Source organism: Eleutherodactylus coqui, chromosome 7, assembly GCF_035609145.1.
Source record: "Eleutherodactylus coqui strain aEleCoq1 chromosome 7, aEleCoq1.hap1, whole genome shotgun sequence".
Lineage (NCBI taxonomy): Eukaryota > Metazoa > Chordata > Amphibia > Anura > Eleutherodactylidae > Eleutherodactylus > Eleutherodactylus coqui.
Window position 1 is genome coordinate 207107777 of NC_089843.1, and position 16957 is coordinate 207124733.

The following is a 16957-nucleotide window of genomic DNA, read 5'->3' on the forward strand; positions in this document are numbered from 1 at the left end:
CACCAAAATCCGAACTGCTAACTATGGATTTTGATGCTCTGCGGAGGGGGTCATACAGTGAACCGTGAAGTTCAAGAATTATTGATACCTTGGCACTAGCAACCTTGACCAGTAGTTCACTTTAAAGGTGCCTTTAGCCCCTTAACCCCTTAAGCCTATTTTGGGCTTAAGGACGCAACAATTTTTGGCGGATTTTCTTCTCCGTTTATCAAAAGTCATAACTTTTTTATTTTTCCGTCGATGCGGCCGTATGAGGGCTTGTTTTTTGCGTGGCGAACTGTAGTTTTTATCGGTGCCACGTTTGGGTACATAGACTATATTGTAAACCTTTTTTTTTATGATAGCAGGGAGAGAAACCGCATCAATTCTGCCATAGATTTTTTTTTTTAATAGCGTTAATCATTTTTTTTAGGTTTTCCCACTTTTCTGCAATAAAAACCCTTTTTTTGGAAATCTTTTTTCTATTCTAAATTGTTGCATTCAAAGTCCTGTAACTTTTTTATTTTTCGATGTACGGAGCTCTATGAGGGCTTTTTTTTTTGCGAGACGAGCTGTAGTTTTTACTGGTACCATTTTGGGGTACATACAGCTTTTTTGATCACTTTTATTGCATTTTTAGTGAGGCAAAATGCTACAAATTAGCATTTTGCCTCAGTTTTTTAGCGTTTTTTAAAGCGTTTTTTTCCCGTGCACAGTCAAAAGCATGTGCAACTTATTGTACGCATCATTACGGACGTGACAATACCAAATATGTGGGGTTTTATTTATTTTTTACCTTTTTTTATGCTAATCTGAGAAAAAGCATAAAAAATGTTTTTTTTACTCTTTTTTTACATTTTTTTAATTCATTTTTTTAATCTTTGTTTTTTTTACACTCTTTGTGTCTCTCTGAGAGACTTTAACCACTGCCCTGATGATCGCTGTCATAAGGCATGGCAGAGCTACTGCTCTGCCATGCCTTATCGCTTATACAGCGATCTCAGGCACTGGTAATACAGGACACCAGTGTCTGGTGTCCTGTTACTATGGCAACAGGCCAGGCTCTTGCGATGTTATCGGGATGACCGGCCGCAGACACAGAGGGAGCGCGCTCCCTCTGTGAACTCTTTCCCTGCCGCGATCTACTTAGATCGCGGCAGGGAAGGGGTTAACAGTGCACGCGGGGAGGGTGGGGGGGCGCATCTCCGATGCCCCCCCGCTGTTTCAGCAGGACGCCGGCTGTGACTGACAGCCGGCTCTCGCTGCGGGATAGCGCGGGATCATGTGTGATCCCGCGCTATCTCCAGGACGTATGTTTACGTCCTGTTGCGGGAAGTACCAGGCTGCCAAGACGTAAACTTACGCCCTGCAGCGGGAAGGGGTTAATTAATGACCACTGATACGCCTTTTGATGGCATGTATCAGCGGTCTATGTATGAAGAGAGATCGTGTGGCTATCTCCCTCCATACAATGCGGGTGCCGGCATTTTCTTACAGCTGACACCCAGCGGCAACAGCTCCAATTAGCTGCGCTGCTGATGGGAGCTGTTAACCTTTTAAATCCCGCTGTCAATTATGAGATCACAGGGAGCAGTGCGGTGTCATGGCAGCTGGGGGCCTTCTGAAAGGTCCCAGGGCTCTCATGGCAGAATTCCTATCAAGCCATCCCCATTGGGTAGCTTCATAGATTGGCTGACCGATAGCAGTATGATGTAATGCTATGACATTACATCATACTGCAGGAGCAATCAAAGCATCACAAGTTGTGGTCCCCTCTGGGGAATAAAACAAAAGTAGAAGTAAGATTAATAAAGTTTTACTAATTATTTTAAAAAAATAATAAAGGTTAAAAAAAACAACCTTTTGCCATATTTCTAATAAACGAATCTAAATAATAAAACAAAAATACATATTTGGTATCGCTGCATCCGTAAAAGTCCAATCTTTCAAAGTAACAGATTATTTATCCCGCATGATGAACATCAGGAGAAAAAATAAATAAAGATCACCAGAAATGTGCTTTTTTGGTCACCCTGTCTCCAAGAAAAAATGCAATAAAAAGTGATCAAATAGTTGTATGTATTCTAAAATGATACCAACAGGATGTCTTGCAAAAAACGAGCCCTCACATAACAATGACGACGGAAAAATAAAAAAACTATTGCGTGCAGAAGATGGCGGCAGAAAATAATTTAAAAAAATTAAATAGCTTTGAAAAAAAATACAATTAATATGGCAAAAAAACTATACAAGTTTGGTCTCGGAGTAATCATACTGACCCATAGAATAAAGGTTTCATGTCATTTTTTTGCAGTTTGCGTGCCGTAGAAACAAGGCGCATTGAAAGATGGTGCAATTTTGTTTTCTTTCCATTTCAATGAATGGCTGAGCAATAGCCGTTATTGGCTGAGTGCTCTGACCAATCACAGGCAGCACTCAGCTGTCATTCAATGAGTGGCTGAGCATTGCCTGCGGTTGGCCGAGCGCTGCCTGTGATTGGCTGAGCACTCAGCCAATCAGATGGGGCCCTTTCAGCAGGCAGGGATTTTAAAGCGCATTTGAGTGAGTGAGCATAATTTTTTTTCCCCCTAAAAGTCCCATCACAAGAGAAAGCTGTAGTGAGTAATTACCGTTGCAAGTAATAAGACATTTATACAGTTTATAACCATGCAGAAGTCTACTGAACCGCTGAAGATAAGATTAAGATTGTTCTATGATTCCTATGCGGCCGTCTGAAGTCTAGATCGCCATATAGTGGTACACCCTTAACTGACATCCACTCGTGCTGAAGTCTATGAGAGCGGGGTGATCATTATTGCCATTTTGTGGCCATTGACTTTCATGTCAAGTATTACAGATTATTCACTAAGTTTTCCTGCATTGTAAACTCTGCATTCTGAAGTCTTCTGTATTGTATAGAGAAGTCACTAGTAAAGTTGCACTGGGCCTCCCCCGTTCCGGAGGACCCAAGTACTATGCACTTGTCCAGTGTCATTAATGCACCGTGTGTGAATGCCGGTGTGTGGAACGGTGGCATTACGAACTGACAGCTACAACCCCCATCACTGCCTGCCATTACAGGTAACAAGAAAATTTGTATATCGTTTATTCAGTCACTCACAGTATATATATATATATATATATATATATATATATATATATATATATATATATATATATATTGTAAGAGGGTGAGAGGAATGGTCTGGAATGGAAGGTATGTGTCACAGAGGTTATTAGCCTCTGTGATGTGGTCCGGTCCTCTTTCACTCCAGGCCAGATCTTACAACCTGTCCAGCATGCCATTTAAGTAGACAGGTGGAAGGTAGAGTGAGGTGTGTGTGTGCCTGGGAGATACAGGCTGCAGTTACTCTGTGACTTCCAGTGTGAGCAGAGAGGCGCTGTGGACGAGGCGCTGCTTGGTTCCAGCAGGACCCCTGGGGATACGCATGCCCTTGGACTAGAGCCTGAGAGATTGAAGGCATAAGGACCAGCTGCGCTCTGGATATCCACAGGTCTGTGCAACTCTATGGACTTGTATGGTCTCCTCAGCTGAGGATTTACCTGCTTCACCCCTGGACTGTGGAGGGTTAAACTTGAACAGAGACTTTTGTTGGTACTATCATTTATTATTTCTCTGGAGACCCAGTCATTTATGTTTCTGTTCAAGACTGTATAAATAAACCAAACAAGAAGAAAAGTGACCGTTTGGCGTGTTCTTTAACCCCCGCTGTGCTACAATATATTTAATGGTTGTGCACCACATGTCCTTGATTTTTATGTCTACCAGTCTGTTACTGGTGTGCAACGTCATATTCAAACAAAGTGTAGTGAAGATCTGCCAGCGAGCGCACAATTCGTAAGCGGTACTCCAATATAAGGAAAAGGGTTGCATCTGCAAGTGCAAATCATCTGGCTGTCCACCAGTAAGCATGAAAACAGCGGAGCTTGTCTGTGCAAGTTACACACAAAGTCCCCAGAAATCCACCGTTAGAGCAAGCAGGAAGATTCTGCGCAAAAGTTTGCAATGTATCAATCGATTGCAATTATTACCAGCCCTGAAACCAAACAACAAAGCGTGACGAGAGTATGCGAACTCTAATAGACAGCGATGGTTTCATGGAGTCTATAGTGTTTAGTGAGGAGGCCGCCTTCTAGCTTTTGGGCAACAAATGTAAGTAGGGGAGGGGAAACCCCACCTGTCTACACGGAGCGTATGTGACTTCTCCAAGGTGAATGAGTTTTGCGCTATAACCTGTAGGAAAGTGTACAGCCCCTTCTTTTTCCATGAGTCAACTATCCTGGGGATTTTGTACCTAGACGCTACAGATATTGCCTCTATCACCGCTAGAGCAGGAAATCCCAGGATTCATCTTCCAACAGGACAGACTACCCCTCACCCCTCCCATTGTTACATAAAGCCAGAAGTGAGCTCAATAGGCAACTACCAAACCTATGGATTGGCCATGCAAGTGGTGACAATAGTGAACTTCTTCCTTGGCCTCCACATTCCCCGGACCTTACGCCTTGTGATTTTTTTTCCCCCAGGGGAATGTTAGAGTCTAAATGCCCCCCCTTACCACCCACCATGCCTGATCAGCCAGGAACCAACACAGAAGTCATTGCATCAGTCAGCCGTTGTACACTACAACGTGCGTTGCAGGAACTTGACTAGATCACAGCTCTTTCCTAATGGAACTGAACTCAAAGCAGATAGATCTGGAGAAGATAGCAGCAGGTAAGCATCATCTTTAGGCATGCAATTATGTATAATATGTCAATGGTTACTGAGCTTTCAACAAACTTCGCAGAAATCAACAGCACAGGTGAATGTAAGACACTTTGTAATGCATCTTTCGCCACTTAGGCTCCTTTTGGCCTCCCCCTACCTTTTAAACTCTTCATTCTGAAATACTGTGAAAATCTAATCTGAGAGGCAAGATGATCATCTCACTGAGAGATGAGATTACAGGCTGCCCATTAAAGTCTATGGAAGGGCAGGAGGAGCCGAGTGAGAGAGAAGCAGAGAGACACATAAAGACATGCTGCTGTAGCTAATAGCAAGTGTTTTACTATTTCACAGCTACTGGAATCACAACTACACTGCTCAGTATTTTTCGATAATCTGTTTTATGCTGCCACTGCTTCTCTGTATATGAGAGATGGTGATGGGGGGCAGAATTTCCTCTACCTTTTGTGTGCTGTATATGGGAGGAATCATATCAGCTAGTTTTCCCCAAAAGTTGAGGGAAGACTGATATTTAGAGAGAGAGCAGAATATTAGTGAAAAATGCAGGATTCAAGTCATATAATGGCTAGAAATAGTGTTGTACATAACAGCTTCGGCCTGTCTCATACGATCGTATGCTCACTGCTTAGTTTTGGCATTTGTTAACCGTATTTCCAATCACCCATAGGCTTTAATTGTGTCTCTCACACTGTGCGCGAGAAACGGGTGCGCAAAAAATATTGCGTCTTGTCCTATCTTGGGGCATATTATGTGTGCGTACATGCCAGAAAAAAGAGTATTAGAGGTATTGGAACCAATTAGCCATTTCAAGTGGTCTTGTTCGGCGCACGCAAACGAACGTGCCCTGCAAGTGGAAAAAGTACAATAAAATACGCCGATACACGCGAGAAAAAGCATTGTTCATTCTGCAAAAATGCAACATTGAGATGCGTGTACATGCGCATACATTTTTTGTGAAGGAGCCCTAAAATAACACCCAGAATATCTGATGCCTACTTACCTTTTGGTGAATAGCTGACTTATAGACTTTCAATAAAGGTCAATGATGAAGTTAAGCGCTCGGCTTTGGCGTTTTCGGTAGATGGATCCGATTTCTCAATCATAACAGAGGCAATCAGCTGAGAAGGAAGAAGATAAAAGAAATAAATAAAAGGAATTAGACTTCATTAACGAGGCCGTGTGTTCTTGTGCTCGTCACCTATGATAAATCTTAGTGCCTATTCCGGGGAGGAAAACGGTATCTTATTATCCTCTTGTTGGATCTTTATGCGATAATATCACAAATCTTCAGCTGGTAATTGGACATCAGTTTTATAGCTTTAGAAATGTTAACTGCCGTGTTGTCATTAATTTATTTTGCTGTGAAGGAGCCATTAAGGTGGAATGTAAAACGCCGACTTTAGAATCTACTAACTGACAGTTGACACCGCAGAAGTAATGGCAGCATTAGCTTCACACTACGAAAGAGCAAAAACCTGGAGCCAGAGGCGGCCTGCGCAAAAGTTCACATAATGGGGCAGAAGCACTTTCGTTGCCCACCTTCCTTTTTTTTCTTAAGCCAAAACCTTGCTTGGATCCAAAAGTGATATGTATTAACCCCTTAAAGAGCTGGGTGTTTAAGTCCCAAAGCTACAGAAAGTTTTGAGTGATTTTTACCCCTGTGAAGGTTTTATGGCCCTATTATTTTCCTAATAAGGGAGATGGAATAATACATCCACAGCGCCACCTATTGGAAGGAAGCATTCCTTCAAGCCAAAGCCAGACTCTTTATACAAGCCTTGGAACAATGACTGGGAATTAAAAGCAAAGCCAAACTCCATGTACAGACAGCTGTTTTGGGGTGTTTGCCCTTCATCTGTGTACAGTAGGAGTCTGGCTTTGCTAGTGAGAGACCTGGGACGGGGGTCAGAAACAATATATTTTCTCCTTAGGTAGAGCAACTAGACGGTGAGTGAGGAGACTCAAATGGCCATGCATGTTCCTCTGGGTAATATGCAAATAAGGGAGATGGAATAAATCCTCCACAGTGCCACCTATTGGAAGGCAGCATTCCTTCAAGCAAAGTCAGACTCTTTATACAAGCCTTGGAACAATGACTGGGAATTAAAAGCAAAGCCAGACTCCATGTACAGACAGCTGTTTCGGGGTGTTTGCCCTTCATCTGTGTACAGTAGGAGTCTGGCTTTGCTAGTGAGAGGCCTGGGACGGGGGCCAGAAATGCTATCTTTTCTCCTTTGGGAGAGCATCTAGACGGTGAGTGTGGAGACTCAAAAGACCATGCATGTTCCTCTGGGTAATATGCAAATTGGGGAGATGGAATAATACCTCCACAGGCATGCCAAGATTATTTTTGCTGCATTTTTTGTCGCATATAAAGTTACTTTTTAACAGCGGTGGGTTGTTTTCTTTTTTTATATATATTTTTATTTTATTGTGTCATTTTTTTTAAGCTTAATTTTCTAACTTTTTTTTACAGTCACATTGCCTTTTTTTATTTCACACTTTTTCACTGTAACTGGGGCATCCATAAAAAAACCATCCCCCTAGTGTGACAGTAGTCAGTGACAGAGCTAGTCAGGGGTCTACCAAGACCCTGCAGTTCTGACATGCAAGGGGTCGCAAGTGATCATGTGATCACCGGGTCCCATGCAGCAACCAGCACTGCCGCTTCTAGAATTCTCTAAGGGATCAAGCACTCTCCATAAACTTTAATGGGCATCCGAAAAATGGTTAAAGTAGTGCTGCTCCATATTTTGGGCGCCCATATAAACAGACTCGTGAATTAGCATTACCTCCGTATTACGGAGATGGAAAAACAGATGGAACTGAGGACAATCTGTATGTGTGAAGGTGCCTCTAGCATATCCCCACCGTTCAGCTCAGCATGAATCATTTGTACAGTAAAGTCACTTAAATCCAGACAAGACGGCTTTATTTCTGTATTTTTCATTCACTTGGAAGATAAAACAAAAAAAATTGCAGAGTGTAATCTCCAGGCCGGTGTACTTGGCGAAGGTTAATCATGAGTGGCTCAGAAGAGTAATTTAAAGGTCAAAATGGAATTTCGGCATCGGGAGATGAAAGACTGATAGATTTGTTATATGATTCTTAGCACAAACATAACCTCTCGGCACCCGAGGATAGCAGACTGTTTGTGGAGTACTGGCGAAGACGAACGCAAGAGATACCAATGGTTCCAGGTTATTACTGAGGCAGTAAGCAAATGCCACTAACGCTACTGACTTCCTAAGGTCCTTTAGGACCGGGCTTACATGAGCGTATGATAACCGCGTGCGCTGTACGAGCAGCACGTGATACGTGGTCGTTCGCAGGCAATCAAATACATTGCCACATGCAGCTCCGCTCACATTAGCATGTGGGTATTGTGGAATACGTGAGAGCAAAAAAGAATGCAGCATGTTCAATATTGTGACGTATGACACGGGAGAGAGACCATTGTTCTCTATAGGTATAGAAATGCTGCCGCATATTATGCAAATACGCAACGGCGTGGGAAATATAAGCCATGCATGAGTTACGCTATCACACACAGTACAATTCCGGTGCCATACAGCATTCAGTACCTGACAGACGTCCCACTGATAATCACGCTTATGCTTTCACATATAACCCCCCATTGTTGATCCAGAGGAAGGCAAAAAAAAATTCCCAATGAGGTGGAAGCCAATTTTTCCCATTTAAGGGAAAAAAATCCTACCGAACTCCAATCTGGCAATCAGAATAATTCCTGGATCACCGACCCTTCTGAAGTAGTCAGTGACTATTACATGTAATATTGTTACACTCCAGAGAGGCATCCAGGCCGCTTTTAAAGTCTTTTATTGAATTCTCTATCACCACATCCTCAGGCAGAGAGTTCCATAGTCTCACTGCTCTTACAGTAAAGAACCCCCTTCTATGTTGGTGTAGAAACCTTCTTTCCTCTAGATGTAGAGGGTGCCCCTTGTTACAGTCACAGTCCTGGGTATAAATAGATGATGGGAGACATCTCTGTATTGTCCCTGATATATCTATACATAGTTATTAGAGCGCCCCCTTGTTACAGTCCTGGGTATAATAGATGATGGAGAGATCTCTGTATTGTCCCTGATATATTACACATAGTTGCTAGACCGCCCCCTTGTTACAGTCCTGGGTATAATAGATGATGGGAGAGATCTCTGTACTGACCCTGATGCATTTATACATAGTTATTTGGTTGCTCTTCAGACATCTCTTTTCTAATGAATGGAGGTGGAATGGTCCGGAGATCGTTCTGGATGTCCGCCTCCATTCACAGGAAGCAGGACGTTGACCTCAGATGAATGACTACCTATTTACACATTTGCTCTCCGTTACTGCTGCAGGCTTATGTGTCTTCCTTCAGCCGACAGAGCAGTTCTTCCTGGTAGTGGCGCTTGAATACCCCGCCTCCATCAAGCTAATGCTGTGATTGATTAATCGAGCGCCACGTTAGCCAATGAGAGCTGGCGCTCGATTAACAAATCACAGACATTCACTGAAGGACATGGCTCGATTAATCAATCAGAGCAGCCCCGCTACCAGGAAAAACTGCTCTGTCGGCGTGAAGGAGGACACGGTAGTCTGCAGCAGCGCCGCAGGCCATAGCAAGGGACCCGAACGCCGGCTGCTAGGTGATTATTGTTTTGTTTTTATTTACATGTAGCCTAGCTAGGGCTTATTTTCAGGGGACAGCTTATATTTCAAGACCCCCCCCCCCCAAAAAAAAATAGGGGTAGAGCTTATTATAGTGGAAGTTTCCTAGTCAGAGCAATAAAACTGCATTAGACAAACATAAGCCATAAGGTTCCCATATACAGAGAAGTCCGGCTTTTTTTCTTTCCAGTGTTGTAGTGAAACTGATACCAGCTATCACGTCTGACCAAGAAATACCGAAACCAGTCCCCTAAACAGTTCTCATGTTTACAAAGTGGAACAAAGAACATAAACAAACCACAGGTAACATGAAATAACAGAGGGGGGAACTTTCCCGATATGACTCAGAATAAGAGACCATACCTGCCTTTAGAGGCTGTCCCATCCTGATAAGGACTCATCTGACCCACTATCCTCAGCCACTCACTGTCCCTACCTTACTAAACTAAGTAAGAATACAACTATCACCAATAACAAATATAGTTAGCTTAAGATGAGCAGGAAAAGGCAGGAGACCAAGATCCAGGTCTGATTCCAACAACCATCAGATGAAGACTGAAAATAATCAGCACAGGTCCACAGCCAAGACAGGAATAAAAGCCCTCCCTAATTACTAGGCAAGTGCAGCAGGTAGTAGAAGACCCCCATAGACACTCCCACCAGTGCTAGAGAAAGCTGAGAGGAAAATCCAAAGCAGCACTAGCATAAACCAGACCTCAGTGAATGAAAACCAAAACCTGCCATAACACCAGTACTGATTCCATAATTTACTATGGGACTGTTAATGCCATTCAGTGTATTGGTTTTGGTGCCAGATGCCCCCCTGTACCAGACAGAAAAACATTGAATGCACCATTTTCCTGCTATGGATGTCAGAACACTGAACAATGTGCACCAAAATGACAACAGTTGTGTCTGGCTCTGAAAAAAAAAAAAAAAACTAGCCAAACACAACTGCTATGGAAAATTCCATAACTGGTGGACTTTTCAATCAATATGATTCATATTGGGATAGCAACAATCCAGGAATACATTGGCTGACAACCACACATCTGTGTAAACTTTCGTATTGTTCTATTCTTACTGAATTTCCTCCATAGGGATTACCATTTCTTGTAGATGATATGAAGTTATTGCTCACCAATAATCTCGGCTCCTTCCTGTTTATGACTTGTATGCTACTACTTAGGGACCTTTCAAATGGGATGGAATTAGAGATGAGCGAACGTACTCGGTTTGGGTGTTTTTGGACCCGAGCACCGCTTTTTCCGAGTACCTGACTACTTGGACGAAAAGATTCGGGGGGCGGCGGGGGGCAGCGTGGTGGAACGGGGGGTAGCAGTGGGGAACAGGGGGGAGCTCTCTCTCTTCCCCCCCACTCCCCTCTGCAACCCCCCGCTCACCCCCGGCGCCCCCCGAATCTTTTCGTCCGAGTAGTCAGTTACTCGGAAAAAGCGGTGCTCGGGTCCAAAAACACCCGAACCGAGTACGTTTGCTCATCTCTAGATGGAATATTACGCAACAGTGTTGCGCAATATGCCGCCCCTGCATTCCACACTAAGATCAGCACTGCTAACGTTAGCAGTGATATTCCACAAGACGGCAAATTCCACAACGCTGTTGCAGAATATTCCATCCTATGTGAAAGGTCCCTTCTAGAGCAGTCTACAGCCTTTCCTTTGCCTTTTTGCTGTGCCTTAGACTTGTATCTGTGGCTCTCTAGTATCCTGCTCATAACACACCTACAGCATCTACTACATGTGATCTTGACACATCTTCATTTGTGACTCCTGGGCATGGAAACACAGGACATGTTGTTAAAGAGGTTGTGCCAACAATGAAGGTTATCTACAGGATAGGGTGGAGTCATCCTCCAGACCTCCCACGCATCCTGAGATCGGGGGTCCCAACGGTCCCCGCATGAATGAAATGACGGTTGAGCAAGGTGGATATCACCCTGCATGTCTGCTGTTTGTAATGCTGTTGTTTGTGAGCCCTTATTTGGTTCCCCTATCGACGGCTGCTTGTCCCCTCCATTGTTTTGAGGAGCCGCCTGAAGGGGGGAGGACTCTGAAGAGTCAGTTGTAGTTGGTGAGGAGCAATTTTGAGTTATAAGGATTTCCTATTGGCAAAATGTGGGGGTGAATCCTTGGGCGAAAATGTTTTCGCTCTGGCAGCATTGTTGGTTCTTCACTAGAGATGAGCGAGCGTATTCGCCGAGCTTGATGCTCGTTCGAGCATTAGGGTACTCTAGATGCTTGTTACTCGAGACGAGCACCACGCGGTGTTCGAGTCACTTCCATTTTCTTCCCAGAAAAGTTTGTGCCGTTTTCTGGCCAATAGAAACACAGGGAAGGCATTACAACTTCCTCCTGTGAAGTTCCAGCCCTATCCCACCCCCCTGCAGTGAGTGGCTGGAGAGATCAGGTGACACCCGAGTATATAAACTGGGGCCGGCCGCGGCTCGCCACAGATGCACGCTGAGAGAGATCAGGGAAAGTGCCGTCCTACTGTAGCTGCTATAGGGAGAGTGTTAGGCTGTTATCTTCATCTTCAAGAACCCCAACAGTCCTTCTTAGGGCCACATCTGACCGTGTGCAGTACTGTTGAGGCTGCTTTTAGCAGTTTTGCACATTTTTTTTTGTATATCGGGCGTGCAGACCATAGCGTCCTCAGTCTGCAGTCATTTTACTGAGTATAGGGGCAGTACTGCTGAGGCAGGGACAGTGGTACAGGGAAAGAGATATACTGGCTATATAGACAGTGGGCTTTTTCAAAAAAAGTGGAAAAAAAAATCTTTGGGCTGCCTATGATCGTGTTCAGTTTACTGCGTGTCTGCTGGGGGTAGTAGTCACTCACTATTACCCAGCTAGGTGTACTGCAGCCTTGCGCATAATTTTTTCTGGCTGCACTGTGCTTTCAATAACCACAGTCATCCTGCAACAGGGAAATCCATATACAGGCTATATAGGCAGTGGGCCTTTTCCCAAAAATTGGAAAAAAATACTATATTTGGGCTGCCTGTGACCGTCTACAGTTTACTGCGTGTCTGCTGGGGGTAGTAGTCGCTCATTAATACCCAGCCTTGTGCATAATTTTTTCTGGCTGCACTGTGCTTTCAATAACCACAGTCATCCTCCAACAGGGAAATCCATATACAGGCTATATAGGCAGTGGGCTTTTTCCCAAAAATAGGAAAAAAATACTATATTTGGGCTGCCTGTGACCGTCTTCAGTTTACTGCGTGTCTGCTGGGGGTAGTAGTCGCTCATTATTACCCAGCCAAGCCTGTGACCGTGTACAGTTTACTGCATGTCTGCTGGGGGTAGTAGTCGCTCATTATTACCCAGCTAAGCGTTACAGCAGGCTTGCGCATAATTGTTTCCTGGCTCTGCTGTGTCCGTTACATGATCACCATCATCCCGCCAGAGGGAAAGAGTATACATATATACGCTGCATACGGTGTCTGTCTGGTTTTTCACCTCACCATTTTAAAAAATTGAAGCAAAATACGTAAGGCCTACCACTGTCCTTTGGCCACTTGACTGGTTCTGCCCTGTGAATTCCAGTAGCTCAGTCATACGCACCTAGGTCTGACTACAGGCTTGCACATATTTGTTTCCTGGCGTTCTGCTGTGCATTCCGTAAGCGAAGTCAGCCTCCAACCACAGGCCATTTAATTACAGCGTTCTGTTTCTGCTCTACTCGTAATACACCATGCTGAGGGGTAGGGGTAGGCCTAGAGGACGTGGACGTTGATGCGGGCGAGGACGCGGAGGCCCAAGTCAGGGTGTGGGCACAGACCGAGCTCCTGGTCCAGGTGTATCGCAGCCGACTGCTGCGGGATTAGGAGAGAGGCAAGTTTCTGGGGTCCCCAGATTCATCTCACAATTAATGGGTCCACGCGGTAGAACTTTATTAGAAACTGAGCAGTGTGAGCAGGTCCTGTCGTGGATGGCAGAAAGTGCATCCAGCAAACTATCCACCGTCACCACCCAGTCTTCTACGCCGTCCACTGCTGCATCCCTGAATCCTGTCGCTGCTGCTCCTCCCTTCTCCCAGTCTCCTCCCTCCCAGCAAATGACACATTTAGTAGAGCAGGCAGGCTCCCAGGAACTGTTCTCGGGTCCCGGCCTTGAGTGCGAAAAAATGGATCCTCTATCACGTGAGGAGTTTCTCATGACCGATGCCCAACCTTTGGAAAGTTCCCGGGATCCGGGTGAGGAGACTGAGGACTTCCAGCAACTGTCTCAAGAGCTTTCAGTGGGTGAGGAGGACGATGACGATGAGACACAGTTGTCTATCAGTGAGGTAGTAGTAAGGGCAGTAAGTCCGAGGGAGGAGCGCACAGAGGATTCGGAGGAAGAGCAGCTGGACGATGAGGTGAGTGACCCCACCTGGTTTGCTAAGCCTACTGAGGACAGGTCTTCAGAGGGGGAGGCAAGTGCAGCAGCAGGGCAGGTTGGAAGAGGCAGTGCGGTGGCCAGGGGTAGAGGCAGGGCCAGACCGAATAATCCACCAACTGTTTCCCAAAGCGCCCCCTCGCGCCATGCCACCCTGCAGAGGCCGAGGTGCTCGAAGGTGTGGCAGTTTTTCACTGAGAGTGCAGACAACCGACGAACAGTGGTGTGCAAGGTTTGTTGCGCCAAGATCACCCGGGGAGCCACCACCACCAGCATGCGCAGGCATATGATGGCCAAGCACCCCACAAGGTGGGACGAAGGCCATTCACCGCCTCCGGTTTGCACCATTGCCTCTCCCCCTGTGCCCACACCTGCCACTGAGATCCAACCCCCCTCTCAGGACACAGGCACGACCGTCTCCCGGCCTGCACCCACACCCTCACCTCCGCTGTCCTCGGCCCCATCCAGCAATGTCTCTCAGCGCAGCGTCCAGCCGTCGCTAGCGCAACTGTTTGAGCGCAAGCGCAAGTACGCCGCCACGCACCCGCACGCTCAAGCGTTAAACGTGCACATAGCCAAATTGATCAGCCTGGAGATGCTGCCGTATAGGCTTGTGGAAACAGAGGCTTTCAAAAACATGATGGCGGCGGCGGCCCCGCGCTACTCGGTTCCCAGTCGCCACTACTTTTCCCGATGTGCCATCCCAGCCCTGCACGACCACGTCTCCCGCAACATTGTACGCGCCCTCACCAACCAGTTACTGCCAAGGTCCACTTAACAATGGACACGTGGACAAGCACAGGCGGGCAGGGCCACTATATCTCCCTGACGGCACATTGGGTGAATTTAGTGGAGGCTGGGACCGAGTCAGAGCCTGGGACCGCTCACGTCCTACCCACCCCCAGAATTGCGGGCCCCAGCTCGATGCTGGTATCTGCGGCGGTGTATGCTTCCTCCACTAAACCACCCTCCTCCTCCTCCTTCTTCTCCTACGCAACCTCTGTCTCGCAATCAAGATGTGTCAGCAACAGCACGTCGCCAGCAGTCGGTGTCGTGTGGCTTGGCAGCACAGCGGTGGGCAAGTGTCAGCAGGCCGTGCTGAAACTACTCAGCTTAGGAGAGAAGAGGCACACGGCCCACAAACTGCTGCAGGGTCTGACAGAGCAGACCGACCGCTGGCTTTCGCCGCTGAGCCTCCAACCGGGCATGGTCGTGTGTGACAACGGAGGTAACCTGGTGGCGGCTCTGCAGCTCGGCAGCCTCACGCACGTGCCATGCCTGGCCCACGTCTTTAATTTGGTGGTTCAGCGGTTTCTGAAAAGCTACCCACACTTGTCAGACCTGCTCGGAAAGGTGCGCTGGGTCCGCACACATTTCCGCAAGTCCAACACGGACGCTGCCACCCTGCGGACCCTGCAACATCGGTTTCATCTGCCAGTGCACCAACTGCTGTGCGACGTGCCCACACGGTGGAACTCTACGCTCCACATGTTGGCCAGGCTCTATGAGCAGCGTAGAGCTATAGTGGAATACCAACTCCAACATGGGCGGCGTAGTGGGAGTCAGCCTCCTCAATTCTTTACAGAAGAGTGGGCCTGGTTGGCAGACATCTACCAGGTCCTTGGAAACTTTGAGGAGTCTACGCAGATGGTGAGCGGGGATGCTGCAATCATTAGCGTCACCATTCCTCTGCTATGCCTCTTGAGAAGTTCCCTGCAAAGCATAAAGGCAGACGCTTTGCGCTCGGAAACGGAGGCGGGGGAAGACAATATGTCGCTGGATAGTCAGAGCACCCTCATGTCTATATCTCAGCGCGTTGAGGAGGAGGAAGAGGAGGGGAAGGGGAAGGAGCCTGAGGAGGAGCAGGGGGAAGAGACAGCCGGGCCCACTGCTAAGGGTACCCATGCTGCTTGCCTATCATCCTTTCAGCGTGTAGGGCCTGAGGAGGAAGAGGAGGAGGAGGAGGATCCTGAAAGTGATTTTCCTAGTGAGGACAGCCATGTGTTGCATTCAGGTACCCTGGCACACATGGCTGACTTCATGTTAGGATGCCTTTCTCGTGACCCTCGCGTTAGACGCATTCTGGCCACTATGGATTACTGGGTGTACACACTGCTCGACCCACGGTATAAGGAGAACCTTTCCACTCTCATACCCGAAGAGGAAAGGGGTTCGAGAGTGATGCTATACCACAAGACCCTGGTGGACAAACTGATGGTAAAATTCCCATCCGACAGCGCTAGTGGCAGAAGGCGCAGTTCCGAGGGCCAGGTAGCAGGGGAGGCGCGGAGATCAGGCAGCATGTACAGCGCAGGCAGGGGAACATTCTCCAAGGCCTTTGCCAGCTTTATGGCTCCCCAGCAAGACTGTGTCACCGCTCCCCAGTCAAGGCTGAGTCGGCGGGAGCACTGTAAAAGGATGGTGAGGGAGTACGTAGCCGATCGCACGACCGTCCTCCGTGACGCCTCTGCCCCCTACAACTACTGGGTGTCGAAGCTGGACACGTGGCCTGAACTCGCGCTGTATGCCCTGGAGGTGCTTGCTTGTCCTGCGGCTAGCATCTTGTCAGAGAGGGTGTTTAGTGCGGCTGGGGGAATCATCACGGATAAGCGTACCCGCCTGTCAACTGACAGTGCCGACAGGCTTACACTCATCAAGATGAACAAAACCTGGATTTCCCCAGACTTCTCTTCTCCACCAGCGGACAGCAGCGGTACCTAAACAATACGTAGGCTGCACCCACGGATGGAAGCATCGTTCTCTATCACCATAAAAAACGGGGACCTTTTTGCTTCATCAATCTGTGTATTATATTCATCCTCCTCCTCCTGCTCCTCCTCCTGAAACCTCACGTAATCACGCCGAACGGGCAATTTTTCTTAGGCCCACAAGGCTCAGTCATATTACTTTTGTAAACAATGTTTATACGTTTCAATTCTCATTAAAGCGTTGAAACTTGCACCTGAACCAATTTTTATTTTAACTGGGCTGCCTCCAGGCCTAGTTACAAATTAAGCCACATTAACCAAAGCGATTAATGGGTTTCACCTGCCCTCTTGGTTGGGCATGGGCAATTTTTCTGACGTACATTACTACTGTTGGTACACCAATTTTTTTGGGCCCTCGCCTACAGTGTAATCCTAGTAAT

At 46.8% G+C, this 16957-nt stretch overlaps 1 protein-coding gene across 1 annotated transcript in view; it reads right to left on the reverse strand.

Annotated features, from left to right (window-relative positions):
• TMEM150C (transmembrane protein 150C) overlaps window positions 1–16957 on the reverse strand; it is a 222675-nt gene that overhangs the window by 78010 nt on the left and 127708 nt on the right. The window contains exon 2 of the mRNA XM_066574259.1: window positions 5730–5847. The gene's annotated coding sequence lies outside the window, so the exon portion shown is untranslated. The remainder of the gene's footprint in view (window positions 1–5729; window positions 5848–16957) is intronic.